This window comes from Oncorhynchus gorbuscha, linkage group LG23 (genome assembly GCF_021184085.1).
Source record: "Oncorhynchus gorbuscha isolate QuinsamMale2020 ecotype Even-year linkage group LG23, OgorEven_v1.0, whole genome shotgun sequence".
NCBI lineage: Eukaryota > Metazoa > Chordata > Actinopteri > Salmoniformes > Salmonidae > Oncorhynchus > Oncorhynchus gorbuscha.
Window position 1 is genome coordinate 29,214,515 of NC_060195.1, and position 26,456 is coordinate 29,240,970.

Consider the following 26,456-nt stretch of genomic DNA (forward strand, 5'->3'; position numbering starts at 1 on the left):
CTTTAACCCTCACAGTATCTGGTAACCACAGTGAGACTATTTCTTTTTTGATTTTTCGTTCACCGTTTACACCTGTTGTTTTGGGTCATCCCTGGCTAGTATGTCATAATCCTTCTATTAATTGGTCTAGTAATTCTATCCTATCCTGGAACGTTTCTTGTCATGTGAAGTGTTTAATGTCTGCCATCCCTCCCGTTTCTTCTGTCCCTACTTCTCAGGAGGAACCTGGCGATTTGACAGGAGTGCCGGAGGAATATCATGATCTGCGCACGGTCTTCAGTCGGTCCCGAGCCAACTCCCTTCCTCCTCACCGGTCGTATGATTGTAGTATTGATCTCCTTCCGGGGACCACTCCTCCTCGGGGTAGACTATACTCTCTGTCGGCTCCCGAACGTAAGGCTCTCGAGGATTATTTGTCTGTGTCTCTTGACGCCGGTACCATAGTGCCTTCTTCCTCTCCGGCCGGGGCGGGGTTCTTTTTGTTAAGAAGAAGGACGGTAATCCTGATTTTTTCTCCGTCACTCGAGATTCATGTTCAGCACGTTCGACGTGTTCTACAGCGCCTTTTAGAGAATTGTCTCTACGTAAAGTCTGAGAAGTGCTCTTTTCATGTCTCCTCCGTTACTTTTCTCGGTTCCGTTATTTCCGCTGAAGGCATTCAGATGGATTCCGCTAAGGTCCAAGCTGTCAGTGATTGGCCCGTTCCAAGGTCACGTGTCGAGTTGCAGCGCTTTTTTAGGTTTCGCTAATTTCTATCGGCGTTTCATTCGTAATTTCGGTCAAGTTGCTGCCCCTCTCACAGCTCTTACTTCTGTCAAGACGTGTTTTAAGTGGTCCGGTTCCGCCCAGGGAGCTTTTGATCTTCTAAAAGAACGTTTTACGTCCGCTCCTATCCTCGTTACTCCTGACGTCACTAGACAATTCATTGTCGAGGTTGACGCTTCAGAGGTAGGCGTGGGAGCCATTCTATCCCAGCGCTTCCAGTCTGACGATAAGGTTCATCCTTGCGCTTATTTTTCTCATCGCCTGTCGCCATCTGAGCGCAACTATGATGTGGGTAACCGTGAACTGCTCGCCATCCGCTTAGCCCTAGGCGAATGGCGACAGTGGTTGGAGGGGGCGACCGTTCCTTTTGTCGTTTGGACAGACCATAAGAACCTTGAGTACATCCGTTCTGCCAAACGACTTAATGCCCGTCAAGCTCGTTGGGCGTTGTTTTTCGCTCGTTTCGAGTTTGTGATTTCTTACCGTCCGGGTAGCAAGAACACCAAGCCTGATGCCTTATCCCGTCTGTTTAGTTCTTCTGTGGCTTCTACTGATCCCGAGGGATTCTTCCTTATGGGCGTGTTGTCGGGTTAACAGTCTGGGGAATTGAAAGACAGGTTAAGCAAGCACTCACGCACACTGCGTCGCCGCGCGCTTGTCCTAGTAACCTCCTTTTCGTTCCTGTTTCCACTCGTCTGGCTGTTCTTCAGTGGGCTCACTCTGCCAAGTTAGCTGGTCATCCCGGTGTTCGAGGCACTCTTGCGTCTATTCGCCAGCGCTTTTGGTGGCCGACTCAGGAGCGTGACACGCGCCGTTTCGTGGCTGCTTGTTCGGACTGCGCGCAGACTAAGTCGGGTAACTCTCCTCCTGCCGGTCGTCTCAGACCGCTCCCCATTCCTTCTCGACCATGGTCTCACATCGCCCTAGACTTCATTACCGGTCTGCCTTTGTCTGCGGGGAAGACTGTGATTCTTACGGTTGTCGATAGGTTCTCTAAGGCGGCACATTTCATTCCCCTCGCTAAACTTCCTTCCGCTAAGGAGACGGCACAAATCATTATCGAGAATGTATTCAGAATTCATGGCCTCCCGTTAGACGCCGTTTCAGACAGAGGCCCGCAATTCACGTCACAGTTTTGGAGGGAGTTCTGTCGTTTGATTGGTGCGTCCGTCAGTCTCTCTTCCGGGTTTCATCCCCAGTCTAACGGTCAAGCAGAGAGGGCCAATCAGACGATTGGTCGCATACTACGCAGCCTTTCTTTCAGAAACCCTGCGTCTTGGGCAGAACAGCTACCCTGGGCAGAATACGCTCACAATTCGCTTCCTTCGTCTGCTACCGGGTTATCTCCGTTTCAGAGTAGTCTGGGTTACCAGCCTCCTCTGTTCTCATCCCAGCTTGCCGAGTCCAGCGTTCCCTCCGCTCAAGCGTTTGTCCAACGTTGTGAGCGCACCTGGAGGAGGGTGAGGTCTGCACTTTGCCGTTACAGGGCACAGACTGTGAGAGCCGCCAATAAACGCAGGATTAAGAGTCCAAGGTATTGTTGCGGCCAGAGAGTGTGGCTTTCCACTCGCAACCTTCCTCTTACGACAGCTTCTCGTAAGTTGACTCCGCGGTTCATTGGTCCGTTCCGTGTCTCCCAGGTCGTCAATCCTGTCGCTGTGCGACTGCTTCTTCCGCGACATCTTCGTCGCGTCCATCCTGTCTTCCATGTCTCCTGTGTTAAGCCCTTTCTTCGCACCCCGTTCGTCTTCCCTCCCCCCTCCCGTCCTTGTCGAGCGCACCTATTTACAAGGTACATAAGATCATGGACATGCGTTCTCGGGGACGGGGTCACCAATACTTAGTGGATTGGGAGGGTTACGGTCCTGAGGAGAGGAGTTGGGTTCCGTCTCGGGACGTGCTGGACCGTTCACTCATTGATGATTTCCTCCGTTGCCGCCAGATTCCTCCTCGAGTGCGCCAGGAGGCGCTCGGTGAGTGGGGGTACTGTCATGTTTTGTCATTTATTATCTTGTCTTGTCCCTGTGCTTCCCATTCTATTCGTTTCCCTCTGCTGGTCTTATTAGGTTCTTTCCCTTTTTCTATCCCTCTCTCTCCCCCTCCCTCTCTCACTCTCTCGCTCTCTCTTCTCTCTATCGTTCCGTTCCTGCTCCCAGCTGTTCCTATTCCCCTAATCAATCATTTAGTCTTCCCACACCTGTTCCCGATCCTTTCCCCTGATTAGAGTCCCTATTTCTTCCTTTGTGTTCCGTTCCTGTCCTGTCGGTTCCTTGTCTAGAATTCACCGTGCTGTGTTTGTGTATCGCCCTGTCGTGTCGTGTTTTCCTCAGATGCTGCGTGGTGAGCAGGTGTCTGAGTCTGTCTGGTTCAAGTGCCTTCCCGAGGCAACCTGCTGTTCACCTGCTGTTCAAGATCGAGTCTCCAGTTTGTCCTCGTCATTTCGAGTGAAAGTTGTGTTTTTTTGTTTGTATTTACTTTACTGGATTAAAGACTCTGTTTTCGCCAAGTCGCTTTTGGGTCCTCTTTCACCTGCATGACATCTTTAATTTGTTCTCTGGTCACGTGCTGCTCTTTCGTCTCAGCACTGGACCAAATGACTGGACAATAATCAAGATTAGACAAAACTTGACCTGCGGAACTTGTTTTTGGAGGGTGCTGTCAAAAAAGCAGAGCATTTTCTTTTACGGATAGACCTGTCCCCATCTTTACAACCATTGCATCTATATGAGTTGACCATGACAGTTCACAATCTAAGGTAACGCCAAGTAATTTAGTCTCCTCAACTTGTTTAACAGCCACACCATTCATTACCAGATTCAGCTGAGGTCTAACATTTAGGGAATGATTTGTACCAAATACAATGCGCTTAGTTTCAGAGATGTTCAGGACTAGTTTATTACTGGCCACCCATTCCAAAACAGACTACAACTCTTTGTTAATCTCTCTTGAGTACGGGGCAGTATTTTCACCCACGAATGAAAAGCGTGCCCAAAGAAAGCTGCCTGTGACTCAGGCCCAGAAGCTAGGATATGCATATAATTGGTAGATTTGGATAGAAATCACTCTAAAGTTTCTAAAACTGTTAGAATATATATTGTCTGTGAGTATAAAATAACTGATATAGCAGGTGAAACCCTGTCATGGGACTTTCAATTAGGTTTCTATGGGATGCCCTTATTAATAGGAACCTGCTTGCAGTTCCTATGGCTTCCACTAGATGTCAAAAGTCTTTAGGAATTGTTTGAAGTAGTGCTATTCATTGTAAGTGTCACTCCTTGTGGACTCTACTGTTTTGATGCGCGTGAACTGGAACGTTGATTTTATCCAGTATTGGAAACAGTTTATTCCTTCTTAAATTGTATTGATTATTTACATTTTAGGGTACCTGAGGTTGGATTAGGAACATTGTTTGAAATGTTTGGACCACGTTTACAGGCAATTTATTAGATATTTTTGTAGGCATGTTGGGCGAGTTGAAACCGGTATATTTCTGAATCAAGCGCACCAAATAAATTGACATTTTTGGGACATTATCGAACAAAAGGACCATTTGTGATGTTTCTGGGACATTTTGGAGTGCCAACTGAAGAAGATGTTATAAGGTAAGGCATGAATTATATTGCTATTTCTGACTTTTGTGCGCACCTGCCTGGTTGAAATATGATTTTCATTTGTTTGTATGCGGTGCGCTGTACTCGGATAATCACATGGTTTGCTTATGCTGTAAAGCCTTTTTGAAATCTGACACAGAGGCTGGATTAACAAGAAGTTAACCTTTTTGGGATAAGGGGCAGCATTTTCACTTTTGGATGAATAGCGTGCACAGAGTGAACTGCCTCCTACTCTGTCCTAGATGCTAATATATGCATATTATTAGTAGTATTGGATAGAAAACACTCTGGCACTTTGAATGATGTCTGTGAGTATAACAGAACTCATATGGCAGGCAAAAACCTGAGAAAAATCTGAGGTTTGTAGTTTTCAAAGCTTGGCCTACCGAATATACATTGAGATATGGATGAGGTTGCACTTCCTAGGGATTCCACTAGATGTCAACCGTCTTTAGAAACTGTTTTGAGGATTCTACTATAAAGGAGGGGCTCATGAGACCTCTTTGAGTCAGTGGTCTGGCAGAGAGCCTTGGTCTCATGACGCGCGCTCCCGACAGAGTTACCTCTCGTTCCAATGCTTTTCTGAAGACAATTCTCCGGTTGGAACATTATTGATGTTTTATGTTAAAATCATCATCTTCATGTTTCATGCTTCTAAAGGACTGTAATGGAACTTTTAGAGTTTTTGTCTGGATGAAGTGCCTGCGCCTAATGAAGATGGATTACTGGGCTGAACATGCTAACAACAAGTGGCTATTTGGACATAAATGATGGACTTTATGGAACAAATCAGTCATTTATTGTCAGACTGGGATTCCTTGGAGTGCCTTCTGATGAAGATCATCAAAGGTAAGTGAATATTTATAATGCTATTTCTGACTTCTCTTGAGTCCAACATGGCGGATATTCCTCTGGCTGTTTTGGGTTCTGATTGCCGTTCTCAGATGATTCCGTAAAAATACAAATGAAATCTGACACAGCGGTTGCATTAAGGAGAAGTCTATCTTTAATTCTATGATGATTGATAATTCTATCAATGTTTATTTTGGGTATTTCTGCAAAATCACCGGATGTTTTGGAATCAAAACATTACTGCACATAAGGCGCCAATGTAATCAGAGATTTTTGGATATAATTATGCATATTATCGAACAAAACATACATGTATTGTGTAACATGATGTCCTATGAGTGTCATCTGATGAAGATCATCAAAGTTTAGTGATTCATATATATTTCTGCTTTTTGTGACTCCTATCTTTGGCAGGAAAAATGGCTGTGTTATTTTGACTTGGCAGTGATCTAACATAATCATATGTTGTGCTTTAGCTGTAAAGCATTTTTTAAATTGGACACGATGGGTAGATTAACAAGATGTTTATCTTTCATTTGCTGTATTGGACTTGTTAATGTGTTACATATTCCTAAAAAATATTTTTGAATTTCAGCGGAATGTTCTCGAGGGATTCCGACCGTCCCACCTGCTCATAAGAAGTTAAAGAAAACCTTTTGAGTTCTATGAGATAGATAGCTCTGAATCTACGATATGGCAGAGGTTGAAAAGCCATAACACATACATTTTCTCAGCAACAGGTTATGGTCAAAAATATCAAAGGCTGCACTGAAATCTAACAGTACAGCTCCCACAATCTATTATCAATATATTTTAACCAATCATCAGTCATTTGTGTCAGTGCAGTACATGTTGAGTGTCCTTCTCTATAAGCATGCTGAAAGTCTGTTGTTAATTTGTTTACAGAGAAATAGCATTGTATTTGGTCAAACAATTTTTTCCAACAGTTTGTTTAGCAAGCTTATAGGTCTTATGTTAGAACCAGTAAAAGCTGCTTTACCACTCTTGAGTGATGTCACAATTATAATTTGTTTCCATGGTAAGCAATGTTCTTTCTTCATTGTGATGCTACAATTGAAGGGTGTTATCAGGCTTAAGTGGTCAAATACAGTGATCTAGTACTTGATGTCCAATTCCCCCATTGGCCATGGGTGAAGAAAAGTGTTTGCGTTAGAGATGTCATTGTAATCCCCATGCAGAATAAACTGTGTTCCCAGAGCGTACATTTTCCCAGGGATGCTGGTATTCCCAGCATTCATTACTAACCCCACCACACTCAAAGTGTCACCCCCCCCCCATCCCCCTGACATGGAAGATGGTTCGACCCACCCCACCAGGGAGCATGCAGGCGGCCAGGCCCACGCACAGGCCAGGATACAGTTAGTGTGTAAACTGACTTCCCTCGGCATCCTTTAAACTTTCTGTATCTCTGGGGATTATCTATATATACTGTGCCGTGTTTGAGTTAGACATCTGGCAATGATGTTGCAGTCAGTATTTGATGAGGTGGGAACCACTTTCCCAATCACATTTTCAACCGAGAGTTTTCCTTACTGAGTGAGTGTGTCCCGAGGGGAAGCGGGAAGCAGTGTTTGAAACAAAAAAAAGACGTTCAATAACAAAAGACAGAAATGTTTCCAAAAAGCTTTTCTGAGCACATCTGGAGAGCCTTGACTTCCTGTATGGGGAAACATGCAGCCCTGTGTGGGTGTGAGGGGGTGATGAATCAGTGATGCTGCAGACCACCGAGACCACTGGCCAGACACATAGCACAGGCCAGAGACTGAACACAGCACAGGCCAGAGACTGAACACAGCACAGGCCAGAGACTGAACACAGCACAGGCCAGAGACTGAACACAGCACAGGCCAGAGACTGAACATAGCACAGGCCAGACACTGAACACAGCACAGGCCAGAGACTGAACACAGCACAGGCCAGAGACTGAACAAAGCACAGGCCAGAGACTGAACATAGCACAGGCCAGAGACTGAACATAGCACAGGCCAGAGACTGAACATAGCACAGGCCAGAGACTGAACACAGGCCAGAGACTGAACACAGCATAGGCCAGAGACTCAACACAGCACATGCCAGAGACTGAACACAGGCCAGAGACTGAACACAGCATAGGCCAGAGACTGAACACAGCACAGACCAGAGACTGAACACAGCACAGACCAGAGACTGAACACAGCACAGACCAGAGACTGAACACAGCACAGACCAGAGACTGAACACAGCACAGACCAGAGACTGAACACAGCACAGACCAGAGACTGAACACGGCACAAGAAAACTAGAGACAGAGAGAAGCACAACACAAAGGACAAGACAGGTTGAAACAGACAAATCAACACATTCCAACGTGAAAACTCGACACAGGACAACACAAGGGACAGAATATGAATCAGATCAAACACATTGTGGAACAGAAGAACAAGAGATACCTCAACAATGGATAGAACACAACCTCAGACGTTACAAACAAAACAGAGAAGTGACACACTTACAGGCTGAACACAGTTTATGATACAATACCACAAAGACAGGAGAACAGTACAGAACAGAGAACAAACACAAAGCTTACTGTCTATCCTCAACATGTGTACAAGACAGGAACAAAGCAAACCTCTAGAACTTTGTGGTCACCTTTTTTCATTACAGAACTGTGCAGTGATATAACTAGTGTAGTGGTCAATAGTATGACTAACAGCAAAAACTATACAGTACATGGAGGGGACAACTTCCAAATCACAAAACTAATAGTAGCATACGTGTACACATCATTGTCATCCCCCAGCTCTTTCTGGAGCCCTCTTGAGATAACAGAGTCAGTCTCTGACATTGACCCTAAAGCAGGCCCTTGGCATAGTCTGTGGGAAAAAATGTTTTATCCAGAGAGTCCTTGTTAAAATAAGCCTCTTTTTTTAATCATTCCTCACAGAGGAACTCAATCCCCCTGAGACAAGACTCCTGGTCTCTGAGCATCTGAACCACAATGAACTGCTTCCAGCCCCCCCTCTCTCACCTAACGCTGCCTCAACCTAAGTCTTATCCTCTTTGACTTACCCACTGGGCACAGATGTCATTTCAACATCTAGTTTGAATTTAAATTGAGTTTTCAACTAACTTGAATTAGTTGGGGGGGGGGGGGGGGGGTCAATTCCCTGATGTTGATGACTTTTTGCAAATCCAATCAGTTTTCCACGTTGATTCAATTTCATCACATTAACTTTTTGTTGTTAAATGACATGCTAACCAAGTTGATTCAGCCAGTTTTTGCCCAGTGGGTAAGGAGAGACAGTAAAACTAAGGTCTGACATGCCCAAACCCACACCCAAAATAGGGAGATGTTTGTGTGAGATTTCAGTCCAGATATATAGTATCTTCAGCATGCTGTACATACTGTACACGGCAGTACATTTCATCTACTGTGGCACTGGGTGCGTGGTCTGTACAGTACAGTACCTCACTATTCTCACAGAGAATTTCCAGTAGGACATCCAAACTTGTAGTATATACAAGGTTTAAAAAATATATTTTTTTCCCGCATAATTAAAAAGGTCTGACTTGATTTGCCCTGACGAAAAAATGTATCAACCCCTACAACAATGTCAGTTAATTATAATCCACATTATGATTCACATTTCCTGTTGATGCAGTTTTGTTTTCAAGCTGTGAGAAACGAGTCAAATGAACATATGACACCTGTACCATAACCACTCTGTCAGTCTGGGAGAGGGGATATAAGTAACACTACTAGTGTAGGACCATTTTCCATCCATAACTGTAGTGTGTAAACAATATGTCACTGGAACACAGATGTATTCTATTGCAGATACATCTACATGACAGTTGTTTAACATTCTTGAATTGACCTATTTCTACAAGTGACGCATTTATTATTAGGTTTGCACTTTGGGTTTGATCATGGCTGTAAGAACGGCTTCAGAAGTGCCAGACAACACAGACTAAACCAGGAAGACTTCACCATCGCGGAAATTCCATACATTTTTCACACTACTGAAAGTTGCCTCACACTGTGTCGCAGTGTCTTTGGCAAATGAACTGTAACTTGTGTTTACAGGACCAACAACACATTGTTAACTCAGCTCTACAAGCCTAACGGATCTTAGCTTTCCAGCAATTATACTACTGACCTTTTGGTGAGGGTCACACAGATAATCTTCTATAGACTAACTGTTACAGTGCAGTATTCAGACCCCTTGACTTTTTCACAATTTCTTACGGTACAGCCTTATTCTAAAATTGGTTGAATTGTTTTATTCCCTCATCAATTTACACACAATACCCCATAATGACAAACAAAAACTGTTTTTCCCCCAAATTTCTGCAAATATATAAAACAACAACAACTGAAATATCACATTTACATAATTATTCAGACACTTTACGCAGTACTTTGTTGAAGCACCTTTGGCAGCGATTACAGCCTAGAGTCTTTGCACACCTGTAGTTTCTCCCATTCCTCTCTGCAGATCCTCTCAAGCTCCATCAGGTTGCTGCACAGCTATTTTCAGGTCTCTCCAGAGATTTTCAAATCGGGTTCAAGTCCAGGCTCTGGCTGGGCCACTCAAGGACATTCAGCGACTTGTCCCGAAGTCACTCCTGCGTTGTCTTGTCTGTGTGCTTAGGGTCATTGTCCGGTTGAAAGGGGAACCTTTGCGCCATTCTGAGGTCCTGAGCGCTCTGGAGCAGGTTTTCATCAAGGATCTCTCTGTACTTTGCTTTGTACATCTTTGCCTCGATCCTGACTAGTCTCCCTGCCACGGAAAAACATCCCCGCAGCATGATGCTGCCACCACCATGTTTCACCTTAGGGATGGTGCCAGGTTTCCTCCAGACGTGAAGTTTGGCATTCAGGCCAAAGAGTTCAATCTTGGTTTCATCAGACCAGAGCATCTTGTTTCTCATGGTCTGAGAGTCTTTAGGTGCCTTTTGGCAAACTCTAAGCGAGCTGTCATGTGCCTTTTATTGAGGAGTGGCTTCCGTCTGGCCACTCTACCATAAAGGCCTGATTAGTGGAATGCTGCAGAGATGGTTGTCCTTCTGGAAGGTTCTCCAATTTCCACAGAGGAACTCTGGAGCTCTGTCAGAGTGACCATGGGGTTCTTAGTTACCTCCCTCACCCAATTACTCAGTTTGGCCAGGCGATCTGCTCTAGGAAGAGTCTTGGTGGTTCCAAACTTCTTCCAATTCCGAATGATGTAGGCCACTTTGTTCTTGAGTTCCTTCAATGCTGTAGAAATATTTTGGTACCCTTCCCCAGATCTGTGCCTCGACAAAATCCTGTCTCTGAGCTCTACAGACAATTCCTTTGACCTCATGGCTTGGTTTTTGCTCTGACATGCACTGTCAACTGTGGGACCTGTCCATATATGGTCCCACGGTTGACAGTGCATGTCCAATCAATCAATTGAATTTACCACAGGTGAACTCCAATCAAGATGTATAAACATCTCAAAGGATGATCAATGGAAAAAGGATGCATCTGAGCTCCATTTCGAGTCTCATAGCAAAGGGTCTGAATACTTACGTAAATAAGGTACTTCTGTTTTATAAAAACCTGTTTTTGCATTGTCATTATGGGGTATTGTGTGTAGATTGCTGAGGATTTGTATTTATTTAATCCATTTTATAATAAGGCTGTAACGTAATAAAATGTGGAAAAAGTCAAGGGGTCTGAATACTTTCCGAACGCACTGTAAATTCCCTCTCTGTGCAGTACGTGTACTACAGCTTCTGCCAAGATGTCTGCACCTTCATGGCACAGGTGGTAGTGTGGTAGTGTAAGCTAGGGACGTTGATTAGAGCACCACTCCAGCTGTTCCCCCTAAATCACAACATTACTATCAAAGTCCAAGATGCAAATTGAACGAGACATTAGAGGAATGCAAAGAAACTGATATGTTAACAAAAAGTCCCTTGCTCTAATTTTTCCCCTTCTCAAAATTCACCGTAGTGGTGTTGGATTATCATGGGTAAACATATCTGGTGTCTGAACTGAAGGGCCCTACCGCAACAGAAGTGTGTCAGACTTGTTGTTTGGGAAGTTGTGGGTTCAGGCTAGCTCCTATATACATGAAGCTGAAAATGCTGTCGAGAAGGCTGGGGAGGGGAGGGGAGGGGAGTGGAGTGGAGTAGAGTAGAGTAGAGTAGAGTAGAGTAGAGTAGAGTAGAGTAGAGTAGAGTAGAGTAGAGTAGAGTAGAGTAGAGTAGAGTAGAGTAGAGTAGAGTAGAGGAGAGTAGAGGTAGAGGAGAGGAGAGGAGAGGAGAGGAGAGGGAGAGGAGAGGAGGGAGGGAGGGAGGGAGGGAGGGAGGGAGGGAGGGAGGGAGGGGGAGGGAGGGAGGGAGGGAGGGAGGGAGGGAGGGAGGGAAGAGGAGAGGGTAGGAGAGGAGAGGAGAGGAGAGGATAAGGTAGGAGAGAAGGGAGAGGAGAGGAGTGGAGAGGAGGGGAACTGAGAGGAGAGGAGAGGAGAGGGTAGGAGAGGAGGGGAGAGGAGGAGATAAGGAGATAGGAGAAGAGAGGGGATGGTAGGAGAGGAGGGGAAATGAGGGGGTTATGGTAAAACCAGTGTTTTAAAGGGGTGCTAGTCTTCAGATGTGGCTGATGTTTGATATCTGATTAATGATCTTGTTTGCGGCTCATTTGAAAAACAAAATGAAGGAAAAGGCTTGAAAAGCATTAACAAGGAAAAACATATCTATCTATCTATCTATCTATCTATCTATCTATCTATCTATCTATCTATCTATCTATCTATCTATCTATCTATCTATCTATCTATCTATCTATCTATCTATCACTTCCAATGGGACATCATCGTTTGTGTCTGTGAGGCCAGCCAACGATATAATGTTATAAAAAGACTAAGGGCAGAGTTCCAGTAAAATGACAACTGAACCCTTAGTGAAGTCTTCCCACTCAGAAGGACAATACCGGATGTAGACACTGAAAACTAACCCCAGCCCTCTCCCCTCTACACCCTCATCCCACTTCACTAAGCCCTTCCCATCTGGCAAGTCAAACACCCCTCACCCCCAGCCCAAACACTTAAAGGAATAGCAGACCCCCCCCCCCCATCCTATAACCTTCCCCGGCCCCGTGAGAAATAGAGGACACCTACACACACACACACACACCCCAAATAAAGGAAAGAAAAAGAAACAGATGAATACAATTACAGCTCTGACTGGCTTTAAATTCATCTAGTTTTCCATGGCAGCTTCCAACAATACAGCAGAGAGAGAGAGAGAGAGAGAGAGAGGGAGAGAGAGAGAGAGAGAGAGAGGGAGAGGACAAACAGCTGGTACAGGTGACAGCATTCTCTCCCACATATGCCCCCCTAGGCACAACTATGACAACATAACAAACAAAAACGGGTCACAACTCCTGCAGCTCTGTCGCACGCTGGGTATGTACATAGTCAATGGTAGGCTTCGAGGGGACTCCTATGGTAGGTACACCTATAGCTCTGTCGCACGCTGGGTATGTACATAGTCAATGGTAGGCTTCGAGGGGACTCCTATGGTAGGTACCTCTAGCTAGCTCATCTCTTGGCAGTAGTACTGTAGACTACTTTATCACTGACCTCAACCCAGAGTCTCTCAGAGCGTTCACAGTCAGCCCACTGACACCCCTATCAGACCACAGCAAAATCACAGTCTACACAGTCTACTTGAACAGAGCAATAGCAAATCACAAGGCATCAAAGCCAAAGGAACTGAGTAACATTAATAAATGCTAGAGATGGAAGGAATGCAGTTTAGAAACCTACCCCCAAAAATTAGGCAACAAATTAAATCCCTTCTAGACAATTTCCCAGGTAAAATGTTTCACTGCAATAGTTAAGGTGTAAACTTGGCAGTAGAAAATCTTAACAGTATATTTGACCTCTCAGCTTCCCTATCAAATCTAAAAATCTCAAATAGAAAACCGAAGAAAATGAACAACAATGACAAATGGTTTGATGAAGAATGCAAAAATCTAAGAAATAAATTGAGAAACCTTTCCAAGAAAAACATAGAGATCCGGAAAACCTGAGTCTACGCCTTCACTATGGTGAATCACTAAAACAATACAGAAATACACTACGGAAAAAGTCAGAAATCAGCTCAATGTAATTGAAGAATCCATAGACTCTAACCACTTCTGGGAAAATTGGAAAACACTAAACAAACAACACAAAGAATTATCTATCCAAAATGGAGATGTATGGGTAAACCACTTCTCCAAAATGGAGATGTATGGGTAAACCACTTCTCCAAAATGGAGATGTATGGGTAAACCACTTCTCCAAAATGGAGATGTATGGGTAAACCACTTCTCCAAAATGGAGATGTATGGGTAAACCACTTCTCCAATCCTTTTGGCTCTATAACAAAGAATAAAGAGCAAAAACATATACATGATCAAATACAAATCTTAGAATCAACTATTAAAGACTACCAGAACCCACTGCATTCTCCAATTACCTTGAACAAGTTACAGGACAAAATCTAAATAAAACCCCTCCAACCCAAAAAGGCCTGTGGTGTTGATGGTATTCTTAATGAAATGATCAAATATACAGACAACAAATTCCAATTGGCTATACTAAAACTCTTTAACATCATCCTTAGCTCTGTCATCTTCCCCAATATTTGGAACCAAGGACTGATCACCCCAATCCACAAAATTCTAGACAAATTTGACCCCAATAACTACCGTGGAATATGCGTCAACAGTAACCTTGGGAAAATCCTCTGCATTATCATTAACAGCAGACTTGTACATTTCCTCAATGAAAACAATGTACTGAGCAAATGTCAAATTGGCTATTTACCAAATTAACGTACAACAGACCATGTATTCACCCTGCACACCCTAATTGACAACCAAACAAACCAAAACAAAGGCAAAGTTTTGTTGATTTAAAAAAAGCCTTCGACTCAATTTGGCATGAGGGTCTGCTATACAAATTGATGGAAAGTGGTGTTGGGGGTAAAACATACAACATTATAAAATCCATGTACACAAACAACAAGTGTACGGTTAAAATTGGCAAAAAACACACACATTTCTTTACACAGGGTCGTGGGGTGAGACAGGGATGCAGCTTAAGCCCCACCCTCTTCAACATATATATCAACGAATTGGAGCGGGCACTAGAAAAGTCTGCAGCACCCGGCCTCACCCTACTAGAATCCGAAGTCAAATGTCTACTGTTTGCTGATGATCTGGTGCTTCTGTCACCAACCAAGGAGGGCCTACAGCAGCACCTAGATCTTCTGCACAGATTCTTTCAGACCTGGGCCCTGACAGTAAATCTCAGTAAGACCAAAATAATGGTGTTCCAAAAAAGGTCCAGTCGCCAGGACCACGAATACAAATTCCATCTAGACACTGTTGCCCTAGAGCACACAAAAACTATACATACCTTGGCCTAAACATCAGCGCCACAGGTAACTTCCACAAAGCTGTGAACGATCTGAGAGACAAGGCAAGAAGGGCATTCTATGCCATCAAAAGGAACATCAATTTCAACATACCAATTAGGATCTGGCTAAAAATACTTGAATCAGTCATAGAGCCCATTGCCCTTTACGGTTGTGAGGTCTGGGTTCACAAAATGGGACAAACATCAAATTGAGACTCTGCACACAGAATTCTGCAAAAATATCCTCCTTGTACGTAGAACAACAAATAATGCATGCAGAGGAGAATTAGGCCGATACCCACTAATTATCAAAATCCAGAAAAGAGCTGTTCAATTCTACAACCACCTAAAAGGAAGCGATTCCCAAACCTTCCATAACAAAGCCATCACCTACAGAGAGATGATCCTGGAGAAGAGTCCCCTAAGCAAGCTGGTCCTGGGGCTCTGTTCACAAACACAAACACACCCCACAGAGCCCCAGGACAGCAGCACAATTAGACCCAACCAAATCATGAGAAAACAAAAAGATAATTACTTGACACATTGGAAAGAATTAACAAAAAACAGAGCAAACTAGAATGCTATTTGGCCCTAAACAGAGAGTACAAAGTGGCAGAATACCTGTCCACTGTGACTGACCCAAACTTAAGGAAAGCTTTGACTATGTACAGACTTAGTGAGCATAACCTTGCTATTGAGAAAGGCCATCGTAGACAGACCTGGCTCTCAAGAGAAGACAGGCTATGTGCACACTGCCTACAAAATGAGGTGGAAACTGAGCTGCACTTCCTAACCTCCTGTCCAACGTATGACCATATTAGAGATACATATTTTCCTCAGATTACACAGATAGATCTACAAAGAATTCGAAATCAAATCCAATTTTGATAAACTCCCATATCTACTGGGTGAAATTCCACAGTGTGCCATCACAGCAGCAAGATTTGTGACCTGTTGCCACAAGAAAAGGGCAACCAGTGAAGAACAAACACCATTGTGGTTATACAACCCATATTTATGCTTATTTAGAGAGAGAGAGAGAGAGAGAGAGAGAGAGAGAGAGAGAGAGACAGAGAGAGAGAGAGGGGGAAGGAAGGAAGGAATTAAGGAAGGAAGGAAGGAAGGAAGGAAGGAAGGAAGGAAGGAAGGAAGGAAAGACAGAAAGAGAGAAAGGGAGATGTTTGTTAGTTTGTGCATCACAGCAGCTTTAGTCTCTGGGGGTCAACTGACCTTACAGATTAGACATATTCAAATGAAACAATAATATTTCTGTTTTTATTAAGATACTCATACAGTGGTTATTTTGTCTTTCCACCCCTAAGACAAAGCCTTATTACTCTGTTACAAACCTGTATTACTCTGTAACAAAGCCTTATTTTTAAAAATATGTTTAATTTAAATTAAACCTAAATTGTTATTTACAATGATCCGGACGACGCTGGACCAATTGTAAGCCGCCCTATGGGTGTAGTGAGGTGCGTACTGGCGGCAGAGAAGTCAGGCGCAGGAGAGCGAAAACTGATTGACAACGGTGTTATTTAATATCCATAAACCACCGTCAACAGAACAATACAATAAATGGGTCAAACAAAACCCGGTAAATACCTGCTCACCAAGCATAAGCACTACAATAAACAATTACCGACAAGGACATGGGGGGGAACAGAGGGTTAAATACACAACATGTAATTGATGGAATTGGAACCAGGTGAGATGGAAGACAAGACAAAACCAATGGAAAATGAAAAGTGGATCAGCGATGGCTAGAAGGTCGGTGACTTCGTCCGCCGAACGCCGCCCAAACAAGGAGAGGGACCAACTTCAGCGGGAGTTGTGACAATGGGACTCGGCCGGATGTGATACAGCCTGGATCCAAACCGGGGACTGTAGTGACACCTCTTGCACTGAGAGGCAGTGCCTTAAACCGCTGCGCCACTTGGGAGTACTCTGTGTTATTACTCTGTTACAAAGCCTTATTACTCTGTTACGGAACCTTATTACTCTGTAATGAAGCTTTTATGAACCCTATTTCTAATGTCCTCCTCCACAGCTGGATAGCTGGCACACCCTCTCTCAGATATGATGCAGCTGCTTCTCTTAGTGTTGTTGTGTGGGAGGTGGGACAGAAAGGAGTGGTCATTAGTGGCCTATGTTCTAATGACTCTGTCAGTGGAATGGTTAGTACTGAGAAGAAGGGAGGAGGAGGAGGGAGGTGGTGGAGGAGGAGGAGGAGGAGGAGGTCGGATGTAGAAGAGTGGTCATTGGTGGTCTGTGTTCTAATGACTGTCAGCGGAATGGTTAGTACTGAGGAGCAGGAGGGGGGGGAGGAGGAGGAGGAGCAGGAGGGAGGAGGAGGGAGAAGGAGGAGAATGAGGAGTAGGAGGGAAGATGAGGAGTAGGAGGAGGAGGAGGAGGAGAATGAGGGGAGGAGGAGGGAGGACGAGCAGGGTGGTGGAGGAGGAGGAGGATGAGGACGAGGAGTGAGGAGGAGAATGAGGAGGAGGAAGGCATATGCTTGGAGTAGCGGGCTCTGGCCTTACTGGAGTCAGTGTGGTATCTCTTAGTCCAGAAGTATGAAGGTCATACATAATGAATCAATGGATGATTGACCACTGGGAGATGATTGACAAATGATTTGTTCTGGGGATAACAGGAAGATGAGGCTTGCAGTGTTGATCTCTACTGTAAGGCTTGTGTTGGAGTAAAAGTTTAAATGGCAACACTTAGAGAGAGAGAGCTAAATGCCAAGTGGTAAAGCCTTTATTAGTACCAATATCTAAACAGCATTAGTGTATGTTCTTGATTCTAAACAAGTATTGCTTTGACTGAAAAATATCAATCACTGTATAGACAGCATGGGGCTTATTCAATTTGCTGCAAAACTTGTAGCTATAAGTTACCACACTGGTACTTCAGACCGTATGGGGTAGTGTCTGTGAGCCGCCTGTTGAATTAGATACACTGCATGTCTTCTGCATGGCCATAATGTAAAGCACATTTCTCAATTTAGCTGGCACCTAGGAAGCACTGCTCTGAGAGCTGGGACACAGCTGACGACCAATGGGGGAGGGGAGCGGAGGAGGGGAGCGGAGAGGAGAGGAGAGAAGAGGAGAGGAAAGGAAAGGAGGGGAGGGGAGGGGAGGGGAGGGGGGGAGGGTAAAGGAAAGGACAGGAGTGGAGAAGAAGGGATGGGAGGAGAGGGAAGGGGTTTAGAGGAGGGGAGAGGATGGGATGGGAGGAGAGGGAAGGGGTTTAGAGGAGGGGAGAGGAAGGGATGGGAGGAGAGGGAAGGGGTTTAGAGGAGGGGAGAGGATGGGATGGGAGGAGAGGGAAGGGGTTTAGAAGAGGGGAGAGGATGGGATGGGAGGAGAGGGAAGGGGTTTAGAGGAAAGGGGAGAGGATGGGATGGGAGGAGAGGGAAGGGGTTTAGAGGAGGGGAGAGAAAGGGATGGGAGGAGAGGGAAGGGGTTTAGAGAAGGGGAGAGGAAGGGATGGGAGGAGAGGGAAGAGGTTTAGAGGAGGGGAGAGGAAGGGATGGGATGAGAGGGATGGGGTTTAGAGGAAGGGAGAGGAAGGGATGGGAGGAGAGGGAAGGGGTTTAGAGGAGGAGAGAGGAAGGGATGGGAGGAGAGGGAAGGGGTTTAGAGGAGGGGAGAGGAAGGGATGGGAGGAGAGAGAAGGGGTTTAGAGGAGGGGAGAGGAGGGGAGAGGAAGGGATGGGAGGAGAGGGAAGGGGTTTAGAGGAGGGGAGAGGAAGGGATGGGAGGAGAGGGAAGGGGTTTAGAGGAGGGGAGAGGAAGGGATGGGTGGAGAGGGAAGGGGTTTAGAGGAGGGGAGAGGAAGGGATGGGAGGAGAGGGAAGGAGTTTAGAGGAGGGGAGATGAAGGGATGGGGGAGAGGGAAGGGGTTTAGAGGACGGGAGAGGAAAGGGAGAGAGTAAAGGGGTGAGGAAGGGATGGGAGGAGAGGGAAGGGGTTTAGATGAGGGGAGAGGAAGGGATGGGAGGAGAGGGAAGGGGTTTAGAGGAGGGGAGGGGAAGGGATGGGAGGAGAGGGAAGGGGTTTAGAGGAGGGGAGAGGAAAGGGAGAGAGGAAAGGGGAGAGGAAGGGATGGGAGGAGAGGGAAGGGGTTTAGAGGAGGGGAGAGGAAGGGATGGGAGGAGAGGGAAGGGGTTTAGAGGAGGGGAGAGGAAAGGGAGAGAGGAAAGGGGAGAGGAAGGGATGGGAGGAGAGGGAAGGGGTTTAGAGGAGGGGAGAGGAAGGGATGGGAGGAGAGGGCAGGGGTTTAGAGGAGGGGAGAGGATGGGATGGGAGGAGAGGGAAGGGGTTTAGAGGAGGGGAGAGGATGGGATGGGAGGAGAGGGAAGGGGTTTAGAGGAGGGGAGAGGATGGGATGGGAGGAGAGGGAAGGGGTTTAGAGGAGGGGAGAGAAAGGGATGGGAGGAGAGGGAAGGGGTTTAGAGAAGGGGAGAGGAAGGGATGGGAGGAGAGGGAAGGGGTTTAGAGGAGGGCAGAGGAAGGGATGGGAGGAGAGAGAAGGGGTTTAGAGGAAGGGAGAGGAAGGGATGGGAGGAGAGGGAAGGGGTTTAGAGGAGGAGAGAGGAAGGGATGGGAGGATAGGGAAGGGGTTTAGAGGAGGGGAGAGGAAGGGATGGGAGGAGAGGGAAGGGGTTTAGAGGAGGGGAGAGGAAGGGATGGGAGGAGAGGGAAGGGGTTTAGAGGAGGGGAGAGGAAGGGATGGGAGGAGAGGGAAGGGGTTTAGAGGAGGGGAGGGGAAGGGATGGGAGGAGAGGGAAGGGGTTTAGAGGAGGGGAGAGGAAGGGATGGGAGGAGAGGGAAGGGGTTTAGAGGAGGGGAGGGGACGGGATGGGAGGAGAGGGAAGGGGTTTAGAGGAAGGGAGAGGAAGGGATGGGAGGAGAGGGAAGGGGTTTAGAGGAGGGGAGGGGAAGGGATGGGATGGGGGGAAGGGGTTTAGAGGAGGGGAGAGGAAAGGGACAGAGGAAAGGGGAGAGGAAGGAATGGGAGGAGAGGGAAGGGGTTTAGAGGAGGGGAGAGGAAGGGATGGGAGGAGAGGGAAGGGGTTTAGAGGAGGGGAGAGGAAGGGATGGGAGGAGAGGGAAGGGGTTTAGAGGAGGGGAGAGGAAGGGATGGGGGGAGAGGGAAGGGGTTTAGAGGAGGGGAGAGGAAAGGGAGAGAGGAAAGGGGAGAGGAAGGGATGGGAGGAGAGGGAAGGGGTTTAGAGGAGGGGAGAGGAAGGGATGGGAGGAGAGGGAAGGGGTTTAGAGGAGGGGAGAGGAAAGGGAGAGAGGAAAGGGGAGAGGAAGGGATGGGAGGAGAGGGAAGGGGTTTAGAGGAGGGGAGAGGAAGGGATGGGAGGAGAGGGAAGGGGTTTAGAGGAGGGGAGGGGAAGGGATGGGAGGAGAGGGAAGGGGTTTAGAGGAGGGGAGAGGAAAGGGAGAGAGGAAAGGGGAGAGGAAGGGATGGGAGGAGAGGGAAGGGGTTTAGAGGAGGGGAGAGGAAGGGATGGGAGGAGAGGGAAGGGGTTTAGAGGAGGGGAGAGGAAGGGATGGGAGGAGAGGGAAGGGGTTTAGAGGAGGGGAGGGGAAGGGATGGGAGGAGAGGGAAGGGGTTTAGAGGAGGGGAGAGGAAAGGGAGAGATGAAAGGGGAGAGGAAGGGATGGGAGGAGAGGGAAGGGGTTTAGAGGAAGGGAGAGGAAGGGATGGGAGGAGAGGGAAGGGGTTTAGAGGAGGGGAGAGGAAAGGGAGAGAGGAAAGGGGAGAGGAAGGGATGGGAGGAGAGGGAAGGGGTTTAGAGGAGGGGAGAGGAAGGGATGGGAGGAGAGGGAAGGGGTTTAGAGGAGGGGAGAGGAAAGGGAGAGAGGAAAGGGGAGAGGAAGGGATGGGAGGAGAGGGAAGGGGTTTAAAGGAGGGGAGAGGAAGGGATGGGAGGAGAGGGAAGGGGTTTAGAGGAGGGGAGGGGAAGGGATGGGAGGAGAGGGAAGGGGTTTAGAGGAAGGGAGAGGAAAGGGAGAGAGGAAAGGGGAGAGGAAGGGATGGGAGGAGAGGGAAGGGGTTTAGAGGAGGGGAGAGGAAGGGATGGGAGGAGAGGGAAGGGGTTTAGTGGAGGGGAGGGGAAGGGATGGGAGGAGAGGGAAGGGGTTTAGAGGAGGGGAGAGGAAAGGGAGAGAGGAAAGGGGAGAGGGGAGGTCTGTACACTCTTAGAAAAAAGGGTAGCAAAAGGGTTCTTCGGCTGTCCCCATAGAATAACCAATTTTGGTTCCAGGTAGAACCCCTTTTAGTTCCCGGTAGAACCTTTTAGTTCCATGTAGAACCCTCTGTGTTGTAACCAAAAAAGGGTTCTTCAAAGGGTTATCCTATGGGGACAGCCGAAGAACCCTTTTAGGTTCTAGATAGCACCTTTTTTCCAGAGTGTAGTACTACATCAGAGCAGGGAGAACTCTCTCTCTCCCCAACATACCAACCCCCTGACACACTGTAAGAAAAAATCCCCACAACGCTCAAAACTTGTCTTAATTTAAACTTTTGGACGTTTTAGAACGTGAGAGAGAATAGATTTAGCATAGGTTTAACATAGCATGTGAGTGATAAACTGCTCTAAGATATAGGAGAATTATAAAACAATACATTAAAACATTCATTCTAAAATAATATGAACACAATTCTTTAAGATGCATGCAATAAATATCCAAACGTCTCGTGACAAGATGGTTTCCCAAGATAAAGAACTGTCCTTCAAAGAGGAAGGGAGACAACATAAAACATACTAACATCGGTTCTATCAAAAGGAACCATTTGCATTACAGTGCTTGAGTGTTGTCTGTTTGTGGCACTATACCGGCATACCAAACGCTTAGAACACGTAGTCATGGATAAGCAGTCTCAGGAGGACAACGTCTGTTGAATGACAGAGTAACATTCCACACATGTTTGTGTTATGAGAAGAGATGACTACTATAACCCTGCAGTATGTCATATGGATGCCAGCTCAACAACGGAGACCTCCACAGTGATGGGGTCTGTGGGGATGAGTCAGAGAGCAGTATGTTCCTATGCATGTCTCTTCTATGGCGGGATGACACAGATACAACTCACTGGTTTGCAAGAACCACACGCTCACCACGAACAGAGTTTAAACTACGTAGTACATTTATTAACATGAACACTTTATTGGTCAAATGCACACAAGCTCCAGACAAAATGTGACTTCCGCTTTTAACCCAAACCCTCCGAAAGATACACACACATACACACACCAGAGGAGGCTGGTGGGAGGAATTATAGGAGGATGTGCTCATAGGAACGGCTGGAATAGAACAAATGGAACCGTATTAAACACATCAAACATATGGAAACCACACGTTTGAGTCCATTCCATTCCAGGCACTACAATGAGCACATCCTCCTATAGCTCCCCCCACCAGCCTCCTCTGCCACACTGGGCTCCCGGGGAACACTATGTGGTTTAACAACACAGAGTTGTCTCCTCAACTGAAGATTGAGGACTCCAATGACGTGAATGACGCTATGATAATGCTCCATGGCTGTGAGTGGCTCCCCTGTGTAGCTATGCGTACAAGATTGATTCTGTTAAGGTCATTCACACAGGGATGTAGGGCACCAATGATTCACTGGTGGGGACCGGCGCTTCACCGAAGGTGAGTTGAGAGAGCTGTACAAACAGCCCCTTTAGCACTAACGCACAAAGTGGCCAAGGTACACAGTGTGTGCGTTCGTGTGTGTGTCAGACACCCCGGGACTCCTTGTCAAGCGTATCGTCTATAGTGAGAATGTAAACATTGTTAAAGTTCCGTGGCGGCGACAGACAAACAGACATGTGTACAGAGATGCTCCACCATGTTGTAAAATACCTCTACAACCAAGGTGTTGTTGACTCAGGTTCGTCACTCCATAGACATTCAAATGTGTAGAATGTGCATACAAGTGTAAGCATCACAAACATACCCCCCAACACACACACACACACACACACACACACACACACACACACACACACACACACACACACACACACACACACACACACACACACACACACACACACACACACACACACACACACACACACACACACACACACACACACACACACATTCACAAGGGTGTAAGTCTGGCAAGATATTTCATGATATTAAACAGACATTTCGGTATGCACAATTCAGCAAAAATAAATAAATATCCTTTGACAATCATTGTAGAATAAATATGTTTTAAGACGAGATGGCATTATCCAGTTGTGGACAGCTACAGTACAGTAGTGCATGACTGAGGTGACTGAGGTGACACACATTAGTTGGATTAGTTCTAATGGGATCTCTGTCTCGACTCATTTCATTTACACTTCCTTCATGTCCAGTAAATCAGTCTCTATTATAGCTGTCTATTATAGCTGTAAGACGGGATATCCTCTTACCTTCAGTGTATCAGTTCTCTGCTGTGTCTTGGCTCCTAAAACATAATCGAGTCTCTGTTAGTGTCTCTTTTTCTCTCTCCCTCTTCTCTCTCCCTCTTTTTCTCTTTCTCTCTAACGCTCTCTCTATCAGAGAAGTGCTCTAGCCGGCGGTCAGTCGCCTTCTGAGGACGGAGTCTCCAGCCAGTTGTGTTTTTAGGGGTCGGACTAGATCCCTCTGAAGTGCAGCGCTGTAGTGTTGTGGGTTAGAGTTACTCTCCAGTGTCCTGGGAGTTCCACCGGAGGAGGGACCACTCTGAGCTCTCTGGTTACATAGTCACATCACAGGGGATCTCCTCTCCTCTCCTCTCCTCTCCTCTCCTCTCCTCTCCTCTCCTCTCCTCTCCTCTCCTCTCCTCTCCTCTCCTCTCCTCTCCTCTCCTCTCCTCTCCTCTCCTCTCCTCTCTTCTCTTCTCTTCTCTTCTCTTCTCCTCTCCTCTCCTCTCCTCTCCTCTCCTCTCACACACTGACAAAGCCAGCCTACTGCTCTGCCGAACAGTGAACAGAGACATACACTCTGTCTCTCTCTCAGAGGATAGTGTCAGTGGTCCACAACTGTTGAGCCCACAAGAGGTCCACAAGAAAACACCTCAGTGCCAGGCTATAGAAATAAAATAAAAAAACAAGTCTCTCTTTCTCTTAGTGGAATAACTCAGCTTCACTTTCTGTAATAATCACCCCATCTGCATAAAGTATGAAAGAGAGAGAACTGCAGGTTTGAGACCACAGGAGGTTTGTATGGTGTATAGGAGCTCTGTTTTCAACTTGAAAGAATGTCTCTCTCTTACAGTCACACCTTCCCTCTCTTCATCTCACCCCCCTCCTTCTGTTTCTTTCTGTGTCTCGCTCTCTCTCCCATCGTCATAAAAATAACCGTTTTAAAATGGAAAGAAGACGGGGTGGCCGGGCATGCGTGCGGTTGAGTCTGTTTCTGCAGTAGCATGGACTCAACAACATTATGAAACGTTGTTGCTCTTGCAGCAGCAGCACACATCAAAATAGAATGAATAGAATTGGAAGCGCTAACCCTCACAATTTGACTGGTAAACGCATGGGTAACCCACACTGGAGGTGTCATAATACTCATAAAACCTAGTGGTCCAACAGGAAAATGTTTCCAATCATTTTCCCACCATTCAGGCTGTGTTTTGTGTAGGTATACTGGCTTGACATTTTGATAACCATGAATGTTTTAACTATCTAGCTAACTAGAACATACAGCTAGCTAACTAGCTAGCTAGATATGATATGCTAGGACTGTCACAGAGAGGTACAGGGGAGCGTTGGACAGAGAGTTCGTAATGTGTGTATGGGTGCATTTGAATTCTAGCTAATCACTGACACTAATATGCCTGACGAGCTTAGAATGAACTAATTATCAAGCCCTTGATTGGTGTATCAATGTGTTACTACTGGGCTGGAACAACATGTTCAAACATCTCCAAAACCAGGTATAATAAGAAACCCTGATTTACTGGTGACCAAGGACGTGTTTTAACTGCAGAGAACATGCGGATCCGGAGATGAATCAGCTGACAGAGGACGCAGAGAGGAGTGCATGTATGTAGATGTCTCTACCCAATACATTATCTAAAGACAGCCCTATCTCCTGTTTCTGTGGTGTGAGGCAGCTTGACGTACAAGTACAACCCCTGGACAGGAGGTTAGTCTGTTGCAGGGCTTTGAATACCTAAAACATACGGCGTGTCGTCCCTACTATGTTGTCCATTATTTACAGATGATGTACAGAGGGTCTGCGTTTATCCCTTACGAATAGTAGAGGTTAATACTGGCCGCTACGGGTTGCCAGAAAAGCAGCACAGCTACTGTGGATTTAAATGATTTGACTTATCTTTTGAAGGCATTCACGTGATAAGGGTTCTGGGGATTATGGGTAAAAGACAAGGACATACCTCATCAGTTGGAGGAGATTAAGAAGCGTACCGATGGGCCAGAGAAGATGTCAGACACAGCCCTCTGCAACTACCTGAGAGTATGGTAGTAGTAGTCCTTCGGTCACCACATGGTGCTCAGATCAATGGCTATTTTCACTGACAGTTCTGCAAATTTTCTAATGGATATTTTTTTATTTATCTTACTTTTTGCTGTGCCACCATTTTTTTAATTGGTGTTTCAAAAGATCTTGGTCATAGAAAAAAAAGACAGGGGCAGGACAGGAGAAAGAGGCGAACGCCACAATGTTTAGTACATTGTGTGAAGATGAGTGTAGGGACATGGCTAAGGAGATTCATTGGGCTGATGGGCAAGTCTGCATCAGTAGACACAATAATTGGTGACATGGCCCCAGAGGAGAAAGGTATAACTGTATATATCAGAAGTAAAAAGAAAAGTGTCTCTCTGTGTGGATTGATAGCGGCGGTATCAGAGTTATTCTGGATGTAACATGGTTCTTGGTCTGTTATGCCTCTCTGTCGTCTTTTCAGTTTTATCTTGCTGCCTTCCCACTTCCCACAGATGTCAGTTCCACGTCGAGTTTTGATTTACATTTGGTTGAGTTGTCAATGTGAACTCAACGTGAAACCAACAGAACATTTCACCATGTCATTGGTGAAAATACATAATGACCTGACGTTGATAGCTTTTTGCAAATCCAATTCGTTTTCCACGTTGATTCAACATCACATAGATTTTTGCGGTTTAAATTAGGTGGAAACAACATTGATTCAACGACTTTTTGCCAAGCAGGTACTTTGTCCCTTGTGCTTTTATAATGTGTTTCATAGTTTTTTTCAATATGTGGCGTTGTGATATCCCTGTTGTTGTGATGTGCTTTGGCCAACAGGTTTCACATTATGTGGCGTTGTGATATCCCTCTTGTTGTGATGTGCTTTGGCTACAGGTTTAACACTATGTGGTGTTGTGATATCCCTCTTGTTGTGATGTGCTTTGGCCAACAGGTTTAACACTATGTGGTGTTGTGATATCCCTCTTGTTGTGATGTGCTTTGGCCAACAGGTTTCACATTATGTGGTGTTGTGATATCCCTCTTGTTGTGATGTGCTTTGGCCAACAGGTTTAACACTATGTGGTGTTGTGATATCCCTCTTGTTGTGATGTGCTTTGGCCAACAGGTTTAACACTGTGGCGTTGTGATATCCCTCTTGTTGTGATGTGCTTTGGCCAACAGGTTTAACACTATGTGGTGTTGTGATATCCCTCTTGTTGTGATGTGCTTTGGCCAACAGGTTTCACATTATGTGGTGTTGTGATATCCCTGTTGTTGTGATGTGCTTTGGCCAACAGGTTTAACACTATGTGGTGTTGTGATATCCCTGT

The 26,456-nt window shown here is 46.0% G+C and overlaps 1 protein-coding gene across 4 annotated transcripts in view; it reads right to left on the bottom strand.

Annotated features, from left to right (window-relative positions):
• Window positions 1-23,483, bottom strand: part of LOC124011140 (platelet-derived growth factor receptor beta-like) — a 59,539-nt gene extending 36,056 nt beyond the window's left edge. For 2 of the 4 annotated variants that reach the window (XM_046324206.1, XM_046324208.1), the window contains exon 1: window positions 23,124-23,483. The gene's annotated coding sequence lies outside the window, so the exon portion shown is untranslated. The remainder of the gene's footprint in view (window positions 1-23,123) is intronic. The other 2 variants (XM_046324205.1, XM_046324207.1) reach the window with 2 other exon arrangements.
• Between the last annotated feature and the right edge of the window lie 2,973 nt (window positions 23,484-26,456).